The following is a 16,974-nucleotide window of genomic DNA, read 5'->3' as shown; positions in this document are numbered from 1 at the left end:
ACGTCAACTGTAGTGTATGGGAGTCTGTCAAAAATAATTAAACCCAATTTGTGTATTTTTTGTAAGTACAATAATTTTCCGCCGGCCGCGGTGGCCGTGCGGTTCTAGGCGCTGCAGTCCGGAACCGCGGGACTGCTACGGTCGCAGGTTCGAATCCTGCCTCGGGCATGGATGTGTGTGATGTCCTTAGGTTAGTTAGGTTTAAGTTGTTCTAAGTTCTAGGGGACTGATGATCTAAGATGTTAAGTCCCATAGTGCTCAGAGCCATTTGAACCATTTGAGCCAATAATTTTCCCTCGTGTAAATAAACCACAGTGCTCTGATGTTACATAATAAAATGCTGTTTAGTGTTTTTCTTCATTCTCTATCATCGATTTTACTTTCAACAAAAATTGTTTAACATGTAACTATTCAAACTGGAACAGAATGTTCAGATACTACAGTAAATAGCTTTGGACACAAATTGCTGGAACCTTGATGTCATTTTTGTACTGTAACTTCAGCAGATTGATGGCCACAAGTTTTTGTTTTACTTTAACAAAAATGTTTCAAGGATGTGGTGAAGGTGTTTGCCAGGTGCTACAGTAAATAAGTGCGCGACTGTCTAACCTGCAGCTTTTAAAATAGAAACAAGTTGCTCTTTTTGCTTTACTGTACCAAAAGTTTGTAGTGAAGGTATTTGCCAGGTGCTACGGTAAATAAGTGCACAACTGTCTAACCTGCACAATTAAAAATAGAAACAAGTTACACTTTCCGCTTTACTTTACCAAAAATTCTTTCAAGGATGTGGTGAAGGTATTTGCCAGGTGCTATAGTAAATAAGTGCACAACTGTCTAACCTGCATAATTTAAAATAGAAAGAAGTTGCACTTTTTGCTTTACTTTACCAAAAATTGTTTCAAGGATGTGGTGAACCTATTGGCCGGACACAACAATATAAGTGCATACACTTTTTTAACATTTCAAATTGCATTATATTACTCTTATTGTTTCATTGAAAAGAAATTTGTACTGAATAGTTTTTGTAAGAGGATATGGAATTTGGTAAACGAGGAATGTAAATGAACATTCCTTTTAAAAAGATGTTTTTAGTAATAAAAATCGGTGCTGTAATAAGACACTGTACAATTTGTTCTATTGTTTATCTTCACTCATCAATCTCTGCTGCTTTCTTTTCAGTATGTCTAACTGGTATAATACCACCAGCCTATGCAGCTCTGAATTGGACAAATTAACTGTCTCATCGGTTTTCATACTCAATCTCCGCCATTTAGGCATTCTCTCATGCCCCAAAACAGGCGATTGAGCAGGTATGATGACTTCGGGGCCATGAGACCCGTATGGTCGGCTGCAACAATTTGTGGTAGCTGCAAAATTGATTCTTGTTCGTAGAATTTACAGTCTATGTAGCTACCTCCGAACTCCCTGGTGAAGAGATCATGGAGGTGGAACCACCTACTGCACAAACTCCTAATAAAAATAAAAAATAAAAACAAGTAGCAGTAGTGTGTCACGATTCAATTTCTAGTTAGTATATATAGCAAGCAGGTTTACGCACAAATGTGGGAGGGGTTTGTCCAATTTCATGCATACTACACCGTGATACTTTTACAGAAAAGTAGTCACATATTAAATGAATTTTACCAAACATTGTTTCATTTTCACATCTTAAAAAACAAGTATTTTTCTAAATCACAATTTCAAAGCATTAAGCACATAATTTTAAAAAATCGGAAAGTATGGGACTTACCAGGAACTCTGTGGATAGTTGGGCTTCAGTCATATCCGTCCAAAAACTTCAAAAGTGTCTGCTCCCAATTTTTCAGCGAAATCTTAATGTTTCCCGTCTTATTTATATCCGTCTTGACCTTGATGCGGTATTTCATATTGTCCAGTTTCTTCATTATCTGCCCGTCTGTAATTTCTTTCCCAAAACTAACCCTGTAACGGTGTTGTACTTCTTTAATACAATCTGCCTTCTCCCTTCTTGCGGCTGGAGTTTGCGATTTACTGATGATTGCTGGAAAGTCTTTTATAATGTTCACGAAGGCTAATTCGGGATCTTCCATTTCGGCACAGAAATAACGTGAGAAAAACTTTCGGTACCACAAAATACACGCAAACGAAACAAACTAAGAACCAAAGATGTTGGATTTTAATCTCTTTGCTGAGAACTGCCGGCGAAGTGGCCGTGCGGTTAAAGGCGCTGCAGTCTGGAACCGCAAGACCTTACGGTCGCAGGTTCGAATCCTGCCTCGGGCATGGATGTTTGTGATGTCCTTAGGTTAGTTTGGTTTAACTAGTTCTAAGTTCTAGGGGACTAATGACCTCAGTAGTTGAGTCCCATAGTGCTCAGAGCCATTTGAACCATTTTTTTGCTGAGAACTTCCTCAGTGAGGAGGCGAAGTAGAGAGAAAGTACTCCCGGGTCAGAGATTATGCTTCCTAGTTTTATCCATACGAAACTGAGAACTTTCTTTGAGAATGTTCTTTTGCTCTGAGTATCAGCTCTGGAGAATGTTCTCGTTTTTATTCATACAACCCAATGTGAGTATCATAGTTAAACCGCCCCTTCTCTAGTTTATGAGTATCATTGCGAATGTAGACGGACGACTGTGCAGTACCTCCATTCATTGAATTCTCGAGCATATACATCATCAAAGTATACCAGACTGCACACTACATATTTCTAGCACCTCAAGCATAGTGCTTAATTTACGACCTATCTCTATGCCGACGGGTGCCGCAGGGCATTATCTCAGTTTTAGGGTAAAATTAGAGACTGAAAGACCCCCTCACACGGTCTTTGACCAACCCACACTGCAGCACCATTCCCGATTTTATCTGCAACCGACCAGAAGTAGACCTCTACATCGCCCATAGCACATAGCTGCTGCTATGCGTTTATCTGTTTCCCTGTAAGAGGTATTCTCCGTTATTAACGATCATTTTATATAAGACTTATGTGGGCATAGTATAATTTCCGATTTGTGATCGGATGTGAACAATGGACGCTATACATCTCTGGAAAGCTATGTTGTGGATGTATCACACAGAGCCACTGTTTTAAGGAAGTAGTTTTTTTCGTTTTACAATTTGTTACCGCAGTTTATCGTAGAGAAACCTGCAAGAATGCGCTGGAAATATATTTCTTACATTGGAATATTAACAGAGCTGCATTCAACGCGACTGATAGGTCGGAAACTCAAGCGATCTAACATTACAGCATGTTTTAAGTGCAGAATCGGGTAGGACTTCGTGTGCTTGTACTGATCCCTGACATTAGAAAATTATTTTAAAATTGATAACGTAGTTGATTTATGTAAAATGCTTTGAACTCCATCCGTCTGGGGCTCCATCATGCATAAAAATCACCCATTTCTTGTTCTTCTTAACCGTCTGCTATTACATCACAACACTTTCAAATCTGTTACTATACATCGATAAGAAGTGCATACTTACAGGGTGGCGCACGAAATGTGTTACCAATTGTTTCTTTCACAATTTACGACGCACATTAGATATCCCGCTGGGATCTCTACAGTAGTACCAGCAGAGCTTGGAAAAACAAATGAGTTACGAAATGATGTGCAATTCACGATACTGCCGCTAGGAGACTAGTAAGCAGCAATGGCTGACAATGGAAGACTGACGACACAGCAACGGTCGGCAATTGTGTTACTTTTTCATGAAACGAAAAGCCTTGTTGTGACTCAGAGGCGTTTTCGACAACAGTTTAACACACGATGGGCCCCTTGCAAGAAGACCATCCACAGGTTGTACGATAAATTTGTACAGGAAGGAACAGTATTGGAAGCGAAGCGACCTCGGCCTAAGCCTGTTTGTTCGCCGGAGAATATTGTAGCGGTGAGTTGCTGTACAGAGAAGTCCCGGGAAATCGTGTAGAAAGGCAGCAGTGCAACTGGGAATATTCAGACGCTCCGTTCAAAGAATTCTTAAAAGTGACCTCCATATGTACCCATACAAGATGACCTGTGCACAGAAGCTCACTGAAGAACACAAGCAGCAGAGACTACTGTTTGCTCAGTGGGTGGAGGATAGGGAAGAAACTCTCAACAACGTTTGGTTTCCAGACGAGGCGCATTCTCATTTAGACGGTGTGGTTAACAAACAAAAAGTACGCTTTTGGGCCACTGAAAACCCAGAAGTGCTTCATGAACGACAACATTATGCTCCGAGGATTACAGCGTGGGCAGCATTTTCCAGTCACGGACTTATTGGGCCCTTTTTCTTTGAAGAAACTGTGAACAGCGAGCGTTATTAGAGCATGCTTCGCAATAGCTTCATTCCACAGCTTCTTGTTACTGCCTTGCCCTTCGACACGCAGTGCTTCATGCAAGATGGAGCAAGGCCACATACTGTAAACACTGTGTTGGAGTTTTTACACGAGCATTTAGACATGCGGATCATTTCACTCAGGTTTCCAGGTCGCTTCAAAGACGGACAAAATTGGCCCGCCAATAGTCCAGACCTCAATCCATGTGACTTTTTCTTTGGGGGTACCTAAAGAAAAAAATTTTCCCGAAACGTCCAGGTGATTTAATGGAGCTCAGAAGACTTATTCTTCAAGCTTGCAGTGAAATTACAGAAGACATGTGCCGTAGGGTCACTAACTTCAGTGTTCGTTTGAAGGAAGTTAGGAAACGAAATGGTGGGCATATTGAGCATGTGCTGAGTTAGAACAAATCTCCTTGGACTGCTCTTGATTGTAGTATATGTTCCTTTCATATTGGATTGACAATAAAGTTTATATTCAAAAACAAAATGTTAACACATTTCGAGCGCCACCCTGTAGTTATGAAACTGAAGAATCGATTTTACACCCAAGATGCCACAGGGGAATGGAGTACATCGCATAGATCTTCGTTCGTTTAGAGGAATGTGTCACATTTCATCACACATGGGATGGAAGTCCTCTGATGACCCAGAGACAGCGCTGCATTCCATGCGACTGATAGGTCGGAGACTCAAGCGATCTAACATTATAGCCTGTTTTAAGAGCAGAAACGTGTAGCCTTAGGAGTACGTGTGTTTATATTATGTCTTACCAATACCCTCTTAGTGCTGATCCCTGACATTAGAAAATTATTTTAAAATTGATAACGCAGTTGATTACGTTACGTTACGGAGATGTTTAGCAAACTCAAGTGGCAGACTCTGCAAGAGAGGCGCTCTGCATCGCGGTGTAGCTCGCTGTCCAGGTTTTGAGAGGGTGCGTTTCTGGATGAGGTATCGAATATATTGCTTCCCCCTACTTATACCTCCCGAGGAGATCACGAATGTAAAATTAGAGAGATTCGAGCGCGCACAGAGGCTTTCCGGCAGTCGTTCTTTCCGCGAACCATACGCGGCTGGAACAGGAAAGGGAGGTAATGACAGTAGCACGTAAAGTGCCCTCCGCCAAACACCGTTGGGTGGCTTGCGGAGTATAAATGTAGATTTAGATGTTGATGTAACCTCCTCGACATGGGTGCATCTGGAAAAATCTTGTGCACTTGGATAGGGGAGGACTCGGCAAGCTCCACTCATTCATGAGAGGTGGAATGTAGTGGTCTACTTCTGATCGGTTGCAGATAAAATCGGTAATGGTGCTGCAGGGCAGGTTGGTCAAAGACAGTGTGAGGGGGTCTTTCAGTCTCTAATTTTGTCCTAAGACTGAGATAATGCTCTGTGACACCCATCTGCATAGAGATAGATCGTAAATTAAGCGCTATGCTCGAGGTGCTAGAAATATGTAGAGTGCAATCTGGTATACTTTGATGATGTATATGTTTGAGAATTAACAACCAATAGACGTACTGCACAGTCAACTATCAACATTCGCAATGATACTCGCAAATTAGAGAAGGGGTGATTTAGCTACCATACTGAAATTGGAAACATACTGTCACATCATTGGTCGGTGTTGAAATTACTGTAAAATTGCTAAAAGTGTTCGCACTATCAACTGTGATGCTTATTATTACAGTACAACGACGGTGTCTTTTTCCTTTCCATCCGTCCATTAGTATACTATTGGTTACCACATATTGATTGACTGACATCGCTTGCTTGAGTTGGAGAAAGAGGTTTGGTGAAGGGGCAACACCTTCTGGGGATGACTAGCACCGAAACAGTGATCACGTACATGACTGCAGTATGAGGAATCAGTCGAAATGGAATGCAGAGCCATCAGCTATTCCATCACTGTTACAGATGAGTTTAAATGTAGAGGTCATCAATCACCTACAAACATCAGTTTAGAAACTCTCCACAACCCCGTAAAATCTTCCAGTTTCCTTACATTGTAATTATCTTTTATTTAAAATCGTCAAGTGTGTGTGGTGTGTTACGGTAGCAGCAGTAAGAACGTGACTTATATTGTGCGACGTCTAGTTTTCTGTGAGATGTAATGGATCAGAACGTGTTAATGTCAGTTTAGAACATGGCAAAGACCTGGAAGACATGGCGGAAAGAATAAAATGTATGGCAGTGTACGAAGCGTGTTAGAGCAGAAAAAATCAATGTTTCAAACAAGGGCACAGGTTCACTGGGAGCGTCTATTACGACTTACAGTGTAGTCTGTGGGATACGGTCATCTTCCTACACTACAGGTGATGAAACTTTAAACTGGTCTATGCAGTGGATCAATACCTGTATATGAAGGACTTATTTAAATAGTGGTGCAAGTCCATTTTTGTTTATTGTGAGATACAGAGTCCTAAAGTTAAATGAGGGGTGAAAAATCTGCTGTTGAGACTCCAGAAATATCCAAGCATATGGCTTCTTGCAAGAGATGAACCTTTCTTTCTGTTTGTTAGGATCACTAATTGCAGAAGCATTATAGGCAGAAAAGTGGAGGTAATGGACTTGTACCACAATTGAAATAAGACCTTCATATACAGGAGGAGAGAGATGTAATAAAAATCTTATCGAATTCTCTATCAGATGAAGTTGGTGGAGCTTTCATAGTTCGTAATTTTTCTCTGTTGGATGGTACAGAATAACGATGATAGCATGTTGGAGTGATAGACGTGAATGGGCCCTGAGGGACGCGAATCTGCATTGGACTGCAGTATCAGTATGTAGTTTGGAGAAGGACCATAATGCAGTAACAAAATCCTCGTCCTACTCCCAGTTCCCGTACTGTCTTATATACTACTTTGTGTTACAGGAGCAAGCTACGTTTGGCGCTAACCTTACACATCGTATATCACTGGCAGTGCTATGACAACATCTAATGGTCAAAACACAGTCCTGTAGCACTAGCACAGCTTAGCCTGTGTCTGCACAGATTGCAGAAGGCGGTAGATATAGCTTTGTCCGACTTCTACTCAGTTCCGACTTAAATTGGAACGATCACATTCCCAAAGATGCAGGGATGGTTGCACAGAGTCTGAGGGGGGCAGTTGCAAGTGCATAGGGACTACCTAAACCACGATGGAATTTTACTGTAGCTGATAGGTTCGAGAAAGGTGACTCATTTCGAGATATGAGAGTGCCAGAAACATGATTCACTAGTGGCTGCAATCATTAAAGGACTTCTCCATAGAATCCAATGCAGGTATGTGATTGAATGGCATGACTTTGATTCCAAATCCCAGACAGCATTTTTAGCCGATAGCGTAACACTAGAGATCTGAAAAGCTAGTGTACATTTCTTACGACCACAAAAAGCACACCATCTACTGTTTGTGGTCCTTCTCAATCAACTATCGCCTATAACCCAGTCGATATATCACCGAACCACTGACATGGCATCGAGACAGTACGCATTACAAATACTGGAGAAATATCTAGCGGCAGGATTAGGGAGTTGCAAATACCGGTTTCATACCACGTTCCTTAGTCGAATCACTTTCTAAATTCGATAAATTTATTATGAGGTTGCACCGTCAGCGACGCGTAGCCGCATTGTTGGTATTACAATATACACTCCAGCAATCACCATCTACATTCAATGTCGTGGTATTTGTCTGGAAAAACCACTTCATTCTGAGGTAATGCCATACCTCGATTTATAAAGCCAGTATAGCTTTTAACATGGTTACTTGTCTGCACCTGTAGTAGCAAGACTGCTTGTGACAGTAATATAGTCGTTGCGACCGTGTTTTATTAAAATATAGTGGTTTGTAAGAAGATTACGCCTCTCTTTCTAAGACGCTGTGGTACCACTCGCAAGAAAAATACATGAGACATGTCCACCCATCGCTGATTTTAGGTCAGTATTATTTTGCATCGCCGGCAATCAGTTATTGGCGAAGTATTATGCTTAGTAGTAGGGCATGTGTGATAGGTTCGCATTGAGCATCAGGATTGTTAAGTATGTGTTCGTGTTCTGACACGTGCAAAGTAAATGGCTATGTCCAGTCGTAAGGAAGGTATGGATTTCAGTGGAATACTGTGAAAGCAAAGGGGAGAGTATGTCAGGTCGTAAGAATGGCACAGATATTTCTATTTCCAGAGCCACAGCCGTCACCAGGTTGTATTTCCGCTACTTCGCTCATTGTCGAATGTCACTCAATTGAAACTATAATTGTAAGTATAGCAATCAAATGTATATCTGGCAAGTTTCCTAGGAGGATTTTGATACTGTCTATGCATGCTTGGCATACAGCGCCGGTGGCCTGTGGCGCTAATGATTCACGTTTCCCGCTAACGGTAGGATCTGTCCGAACGGAGAGGCGTGTTGGGATGCAGGAATGTAGTTGACTTAACCGTGTCGTCCTCTAGACGGCGGAATAGCGATCTAATACTTAGTATGTGTTGGACAGATTTCGTGATTGTGTGCAAATTTGAGAAGATTCAATATGGACATGTGTTTGCGATGGCTGCTTCTGCACATTTCCCATCATTATTTGATTGAAAGAACATCGATTGTGGTGTGCGCATCTAGCAGGTGAAAGACGGTTGAAGACACATTTTCTGGTTCTCTAGGCATGAGACTTTGTAAGTTGTAATGATGGTTTGGGATGTGTTATATCACCGACATCGGTACTCGCGAGTGGAAATAAAAGTTTCCTCTATTTTTTTCGAGTTTTCAAGTAGAGATGTTCGCAGATGGGGTAAGTTCCCAGTTACTCAATGGTTTACAGCACCTCGCTAATGTTTCAGGTTTCTAGAGAAATAATTTCCAGTCTATATCTGCGCAATTACACTGTGCAAGCGATAACGGTATAATATTCTGACAATCCATTTGAAAATACATGTGTTCTTGTAATCCCAGAGTCTTTAGATGGCCGTAGAAAGCAAGCAAGCAAGCAAATAGGACATGGCCAGAAACAGTGACGTCTTTGTTCTGAGGGGAACCTACCCATCCTTTGTACAACAGTCTTTGAGGCATATGTACGAGTGTCTCGCGGTCGATAGCTATATGAATGGTGCAAGAGGGGTGATTTTGTATTGGTGCAAGATACGAATTGTATGTTTACTACATCGACATGGTACACAGTGATATATTGTCGGGTTGGGGATTGGTTTCACGCTCTAACATTCAAGCTTTCGTTCTCAGTGGCAGAGCAGTGTTATTGAGTAAGAATCTTCCCATATTTGACTATCTGTAGGTCACTTTGCGGGGTTTAATTGTCAGTGCAATATGGCGTTCTGTAAAAAACAAATTTTTGCCGCTGAAGGTCACGTTTGCCGGAAAGGAAAGGCGGGTAGTGCTCCCACACTGGCAGCAGCAACAATTTGTTGGGTAAATTCAGTAGGAGACGAGCTGTCCCGTCAGGAACATCAGGAAGAATGCATTCGGTGTTATTCTGGACTATATTCGTGAACAGGTTCTCTTAGGACAAGAATATCCATGTGCTACTCTGGAAAGCATTGGAACAAATTTCTATAGGGCGACCTGTGACGTCAGTATCCACAGGTAGAGAGGTATCGCGCCAGCAATGGTAAACACATGCGCACGGCCGAGGGTGACTTGCCTCTTATTTACATAGAGATTTGACGTCAGTATAGGTCTCGAAGAACTCTAACTGTATACCCGAAAATAGACGTGACTTTCACCTGCTGGCTGTAGGCGATAGCTGCTTGAGGGCGGTTGCTCACGCCCCAGCGTTCGTCATCTCACAGGGGCGGCCAGTTCTTCCAGACTCCTGGCAGCGTGTGTGGAGTCAGCAGCATCAGCGTCGGGCATTGGCTGGCGGGATGTGTTTGTTACTAGCGATCTTTTGTGTAAACTATATTCCAACGATTTCCCCTACCAATACGATGCTGGGAATTAAAAAAACTACCCCATACATGTGAAGGATATCTATTTAATTAATTTGCATACAGATTTTATATAACCGTGGTGTAATCAGTACAATAGTTAAGGGGAGGGTGATGGTGGGTGTGTTACCTGGGGCAGAGCAGCAGGTTAAGTGCAAACACTAGGTTAATTTGCATAATTTTTATGTAAACGCCAGTACAATAGTTAGTAGGGTGGGGGTGGATGACAAAGAAGAGTGAGCCAGAAATTTATGTAAACCGTGGTAGAATAGTTTAAGAGGGTAGGGCTGGGTGACAAAGAAGAGTGAGCCAGAAATGGCGTTCAAAAGCTTGTGAAATTCGAAAAGTGGATCATAAAGTGGTGGGAGGACATAACTAATAACTAAATATGGTATCAATGGCGGTACAATAGCTTAAGGGGATGGAGTTGACATGGAAAGCCACTTAACAGAACATTAGGTTAAGTGCCGACAAAGGGCCAAACATTTGGTTAATACACCCAGAGTGCAGTGCCGAACATTAGGTTATGCAACATTTTTGCCCTATGTAATTACTCCTTACAATACCTACATCTCTCCAAACAGCTAAGAATGATGAGTAAGAGATTTCAAAGCCCTGCAAACTGAATTTTTTTATATATTAACGACATACCCTTGAATTTTCTGTTATGAGATCCTTCCTCTCCACCACAGAGCCACCAGTTTCCATATATTGCATACATTGCCTTGAATCCTATAAATTGTTTAAATAAACAATATTCCACAAATTGTGTAAATTGTTTAAACAATATTCCATATACTACTTTCGAATTCCGTCCAAATGACCGATCAGCTGAGTCTTTGTTCCGCCAATTTCCGGGAGGGAGAGTGGGAGGGGAGGGGGTTTACCAGAAGGGGAGAGGTTAATTAATTGATCAGTTTAATTAAGTAGTCAATCAAACTGATAAGAGTTAGAGGGGCAATTCCAATAACTCAGACCTGAAGTTGTGCCTGCAGCAGCGAAGGGGGATGTTTCCTGAGAAGGGAGGGGAGTCAGGGGGTGGGGGAACAATAACCTAAGTGTCTGTCAATCAAAAGGAAGGATCCTTTTAGCAGAACAATATGTTAAGGACCTGTCAATCAAAGGAGAACCATAGGTTAAGTACCCGTCAATCAAAGGAGAACAATAGATTTGCACGTGAGTGCATACCTGCCCTGATGTAGGCAACCCACACAAACAAAATGCTCCCATATGAACTTTTCCATATTACTGCCTATAATTATTAGACTTTTCTGTATCGAATGATCGTTCCTGTCATATCCCTGAATATTAACCTTTCCTCATGGGACATCTTGTACACGTGTCTTTGTGGCCGCTAGTCGGGTGGTGGCGCTGCGTATGGCTTCTCTGAACCCACTGGTTCCCACGTCATTCGTGGGGTCCCGACCAACGCGAGTAGCAATATCGCGGAGCCTCGACAGGCCACAATCCTGATGTTATCGATTGCGATACGAACTGGTAGATTTTTCAGTTCTTGCACAAGGCACAGCACCACCTTCTCTCGAACAAACAACACTCAGAGTCGAATTCTGAATGAGAAACTCTTCCCTGCTTTTTGCAGTTGCGCTGGAGTGCGAGTCATTTACGTATCCAAGCATTTAACGTATTTAATGCCATTTTATTACATAGAAAGGATTAAAAATCTTCCAAGTCAAGATTGCAAACAAATTTCGTTGTTATTACTGCTTTCATCTGCGCATGAGCCATCTCCAGATGGCTGTATTGATTAGCAAAATTGCCATAACAACTTAGCACGTCCTCATAACTTTCTGAGTGACAACAATCATACAAAATGTGTAGGTGGAATAATTTGAAATATCGTCCATGTACAGTCAGTTAGAAAGCAGGTCATAAAACTTAGAAATTATGTCGTTATAACTTGGTAACTGACACATTTAATTAGTATTTGATGTCTCACAGCAGAGATCATCATGAGTAGATTATTACAACGTGGCATGTGGAGACAGTATTGCAGTTGAGGACCAATACAGCGAACAATGTGGAAAACCGCCTAACAATCACATCCAGGCTGGCTAGTTACATGATGTGTATTAAAAATGTTATACTACTTGTTCACCGTATTGGTCGTCATCTGCAATACTATCATCATATACCACATTGTAATAATGTTTTCGTAATGAACTGTGCTATGAGACAGCACAAAAGACCGACTAAATGTGTCAATTACTACAGTTTAACGATATAATGCCTTAGGTTTATTTCCGTCGTCGTAATTGATATAGATGAACGACATGTCAAATTATTCAACCTATACATTCTTTATGAACGTTACCACTAAAAATTTTATGAGGATGTGTTAAGCCGTTATGCCAGTTTCACTGATCAAGACTTATTTTTCTTGTGATCTGAAGATGGCTCGTGTCTAGCTGAAACTAGTAATCACCATAAAATTTATTTGCGATCTTCACTTCGAGGATTTTTAGTCCCTAATGTATAGAAACTTACGACAGATCGCCTGTGTCCAGCATCATGGCAGTTTGACGTTTATTGCATGACGTCTTCATGGTGGTGTAATATTAGTGCCATCAGTGCAGTTCATTACTTTCATATAGATAACTCTCTGATCCCGCATTCTGACAGATGTACCACTCCTGACCGGCGTATTAACGACGTGGATCGGTGTACTGGCCAGTCTGGATGTGGTTGGTAAGCGGTTTTCCAAATCCCATTAGGTAAATACCGGTTTGTTATCGAAACCCCGCCTCAAGTTACACGATACGCAAACATTCAGAAAGCTTTCACGCACTTTGACATGACTAACACTACAAGCAGACAGTTTTGGGGTTCACGTATTCTCCCTGTGGCGTAACGGGATGGCAACAGAACGGCACCCGGCCACCCCTTAAATTAGCCATGTGAAATCCCATAGCACCTTGCCGACCCCGCCTAGATGCGAAACAAAAGCAAAAGAAGATACGCAAAACTTCGCAACTTTATTTCAGTACGCCTAACATACAAGATATAAAAACAGAAATAGCTCATACTTGTTATAGAAATAATAGATCTCAATGAAACGAATAACACTAGAAAGTATAGAGGGTGAAAAGTATTTAAACCGACAAACTCTGGGAGGTTGTAGGGGACATCAAAACAAATATTTTTCCCTAATGTCATTTTTCCCTATGAGGATTATTTAAACCGGTGGAGGCGGTATTACGATCTTCAGCTGTTAGAGGCCGTATTACGATTTTCAGTTGTTACACGGCATATTACGCTCTTCACTTGTATAGGCAACTGCTGTCCAGCATTGTAGTAGTGCACTGTCTCAGTTTACTAATGGAGCGATACACCTGGAAGGAGTACACTGATATGGTTGGTGCGTACTACGTAGCGCACCACAACGGACGAGCTGCGCAGCGGGTTCATCAACAAAATATCCTAATCGCCGAATCCCGCATCATACGACCTTTGCTGCTGTGTACCAACGTCTGCGTGAGACCGGGTCATTTAGCAGATTACCTGGACAGGGACGCCGTCGCACGGTAAGAGCGCTGGAATTTGAGGAAGCTGTCTTGCAGCATGTCGAGAGGGATTCTTCAATCAGCACTCGTGCAATTGCACGTAACATGCGGAAGAATCAGAGCAACGTAAGAACAGTCCTTCGAGAGCAATTGTTACTTCCACTTCACTTACAGCGTGTACACAACCTAGCACCAGTTGATTATCCACCCAGAGCACAGTTTTCGCAGTGGTACCTGGAACAGTGTGAAATGCATCCTACATTTCCATCCTCTGTGTTGTTTACCGATGAAGCAACGTTCGGGCGTGATGGAGTCTTCAACATGCACAATTCGCATGTTTGGAGTGAGGATAACGCACATGCCACAGTTACTAGCGCTCATCAAGTGCGGTTCTTCGTTAATCTGTGGTCGGTGTTGTTGGGAACTGTTTAATTGGGCCGTATCTGCTACCTAGGCCATTAAATGGTAGGCACTATAACAATTTTCTCGCCAGAGCATTGCCAGAATTGCTGGAAGACGTCCCGCTCCCTACAAGACAACGCATGTGGATCCAACATGACGGGGCGCCGGCACATTTCAGTCGTAGTGTGCGTCTATTCCTGGACCGACGGTTCCCAGAAACGTGGATTGGCGGAGGTGGTCCTGTACCATGGCCTGCTCGATCCCCAGATATGTCCCCTCTGGACTTTTTTGTGTGGGGAGAGATGCGCAACTTTGTTTACGCAACTCCTGTTGCATCAGAAGAGGATCTGGTTGCCCGGATAGTAGCAGCAGCAGGAACAATTCAGGATACTCCTGGGGTTTTTGCCCGTGTCAGACAGAACATGATTCGACGGTGTAACCTCTGTTTACGTGTCAATGGAGCAATTTTTGAAAATCTACTGTCATTGAAATTGGGTTGTGTTAATGTGATGTCTCTTGGTCATAAAAAATGGAAAAGTGTTTGTTGGTTTAATTAATTTGCCGCCAGAGAAATCTTCCTCTATCGGTTTAAATACTCCTCATAGGAAAAAATGGCATTATGGAAAAATATTTGTTTTGATGTCTCCTACAACCTCCCAGAGCTTGTCAGTTTAAATACTTTTCACCCTGTATACGGTTTACCGTATAAACAGGTCATGGAATTGTGAACCCACAATCTACACGTTTTTAGCTCCTGCTTGTTATGGAAAATAGCGATGGAAAACAAAGAATGGTAAAGTGTCATCTCAACTCGTTTTATCGGCACCACAGAGGCAGATCTTACTGCTTCTTGCTTTTCCATCTTAAGTAACGCCATTGCAGTAACACTTTTACTCTCACCTGACGGTAGAGCACGTTACACTAGTGCTGCAGAGATTTAAGATACACACATCTTTCAGACATGACTCGAGCATGTGGTCGACGCGAGTTCGTCTTCCGTGAAAACGAGGCTTCACGGGCGCTGCACGCAGTGTGGGTCCCCTGACCTACGGCGGCCCCCCTCATTTACATCTCCCATTGTTCTGTTAACCGCTTTACACACGTGCCGCAACGTTTCACTTGTACTTCCGAGCGGAAGTGGCCGCGCTGATTCATTTCTAAAGCGACAGTGGTCTGTAAGCAGTCCGGGGCGTGTGGAACGACATCACTCTGTTTATTATTGCGCCCGCTCTGTCTGACATCTGCCCCCTAGTATTCTTCTTTTTCACGCAGAGTTGACTACTTCTTCGATGCGTTTTTACTAGAGGCAAAGCAGTTACTGACAACTGTGAAGCGCCTTTTTTGTATTGAATGGTATATCAGCTGAAGCTCTACAGTTAGGTACCCCCATTAACTTTACCGAGAGATTGACCAATGGTACGCAACTGAATTCATGTTCAGGGAGGAGCAGAGCGAAAATCCCCGTCCGACTATACACATTTATGTTTTGTGTCGTTTCCCTAAGTCGATTTACCCATTCACTCCAGACTGGTTACTTTAAAAGCGATATGGCCATCTCCATCTTCGATCTATCGGAGATCGTGTTCCACATCTAATGACTTCGACGATGACAGTTTGCCAAACACACATGTCCCTTGGTCAACGACGGCACGTTAAAATCCAAATCTCCCTTTTCTTCCATTTACTTTAATGACTAGCACGCATTAAATTCCGTTAAATGTTGTTAATTTTCACTAATAAACAACTATTTTGCATCTGCTGTATTATAAACTGCCGAGTAACATTAAAGTGATCACCTGTCGAAAGACTGAATAACCACGTTTTGCGGCGCACACGACTGCGAGACACGCAGGAAGAGAGTCAGTGTGGCTCTGGAAGGTACCGATAGGGATGTAGAGCCATGCCGACTCCATTGTCTTTGCCAGCAGCGACAGGTTTCTCGGTTGAGACTCTATTGTACCAATAGACCGATCGAGATAGTCCCACAGATTCTCGATTAGGGTTTAAATCCTGGGAGTTTGGTGGCCCAGGGAGTACAGTGAACTCATCCTTGTGTTCTTTGAGCCAAGCAGGGGCAGGTACGCACTCAGGGGAAAACCTATTGTTCTCCTTTGATTGACAGGTCATTAACCTATGGTCCTCCTTTGATTGACAGGTCCTTAACCTACTGTTCCCCCACCCCCCCCCACCCCACCCCTCAGGAAATCCCAACCCACCCCTTCGCCCTCGCTGCTACAGTTACACTTGAAGGTCTGAGTTATTCGAATAGCCCGCCCCCCCTCTCACTCTTATCAATTTGATTAACTATTTAATTGAATTCATCAATTAATTAACTTCTACCCATCTAGTAACCCCCCCCCCTCCCGGAAATTGGCAGAAAAACGATTCAGTTGATCGGTCATTTGGAAGGAATTCGACTGCAGTGTATGGGATAATGTGTAAACAATTCAATCAATATATAGGATATTGTTTAATTATTTATGGCTGTTTATGGAATATAGTTTATTTATTTAGTTAATGAATTTGTCCCGAAATCGATGGCTGTGTATGGAATATTGTTTAAACAATTTACACAATGTGTGGAATATGGTTTATTTAAACAATTTATGGGGTTCAAGGCAGTGTACGGAATATATGGAAACTGGTGATTCTTTGCTGGAGAGGAAGGACCTCATGACAGTAAGTTCAAGCATATATTGTTTATTTATAAAAAATTCAGTTTTCAGGGGTTTCATTTCTCTTGCTCATCATTCTCTGCTGTTTGGGAAGATGCAGGTCATGTAAGAAGTAATTAGATCGATCGCTTTTCTTTTTTTATTCCATTTGCAAAAGGAATA

Source organism: Schistocerca serialis, chromosome 3, assembly GCF_023864345.2.
Source record: "Schistocerca serialis cubense isolate TAMUIC-IGC-003099 chromosome 3, iqSchSeri2.2, whole genome shotgun sequence".
In the NCBI taxonomy this organism is placed as follows: domain Eukaryota; kingdom Metazoa; phylum Arthropoda; class Insecta; order Orthoptera; family Acrididae; genus Schistocerca; species Schistocerca serialis.
The sequence above is the reverse complement of the archived record's forward strand: the minus strand, read 5'-3'. Positions refer to the sequence as shown.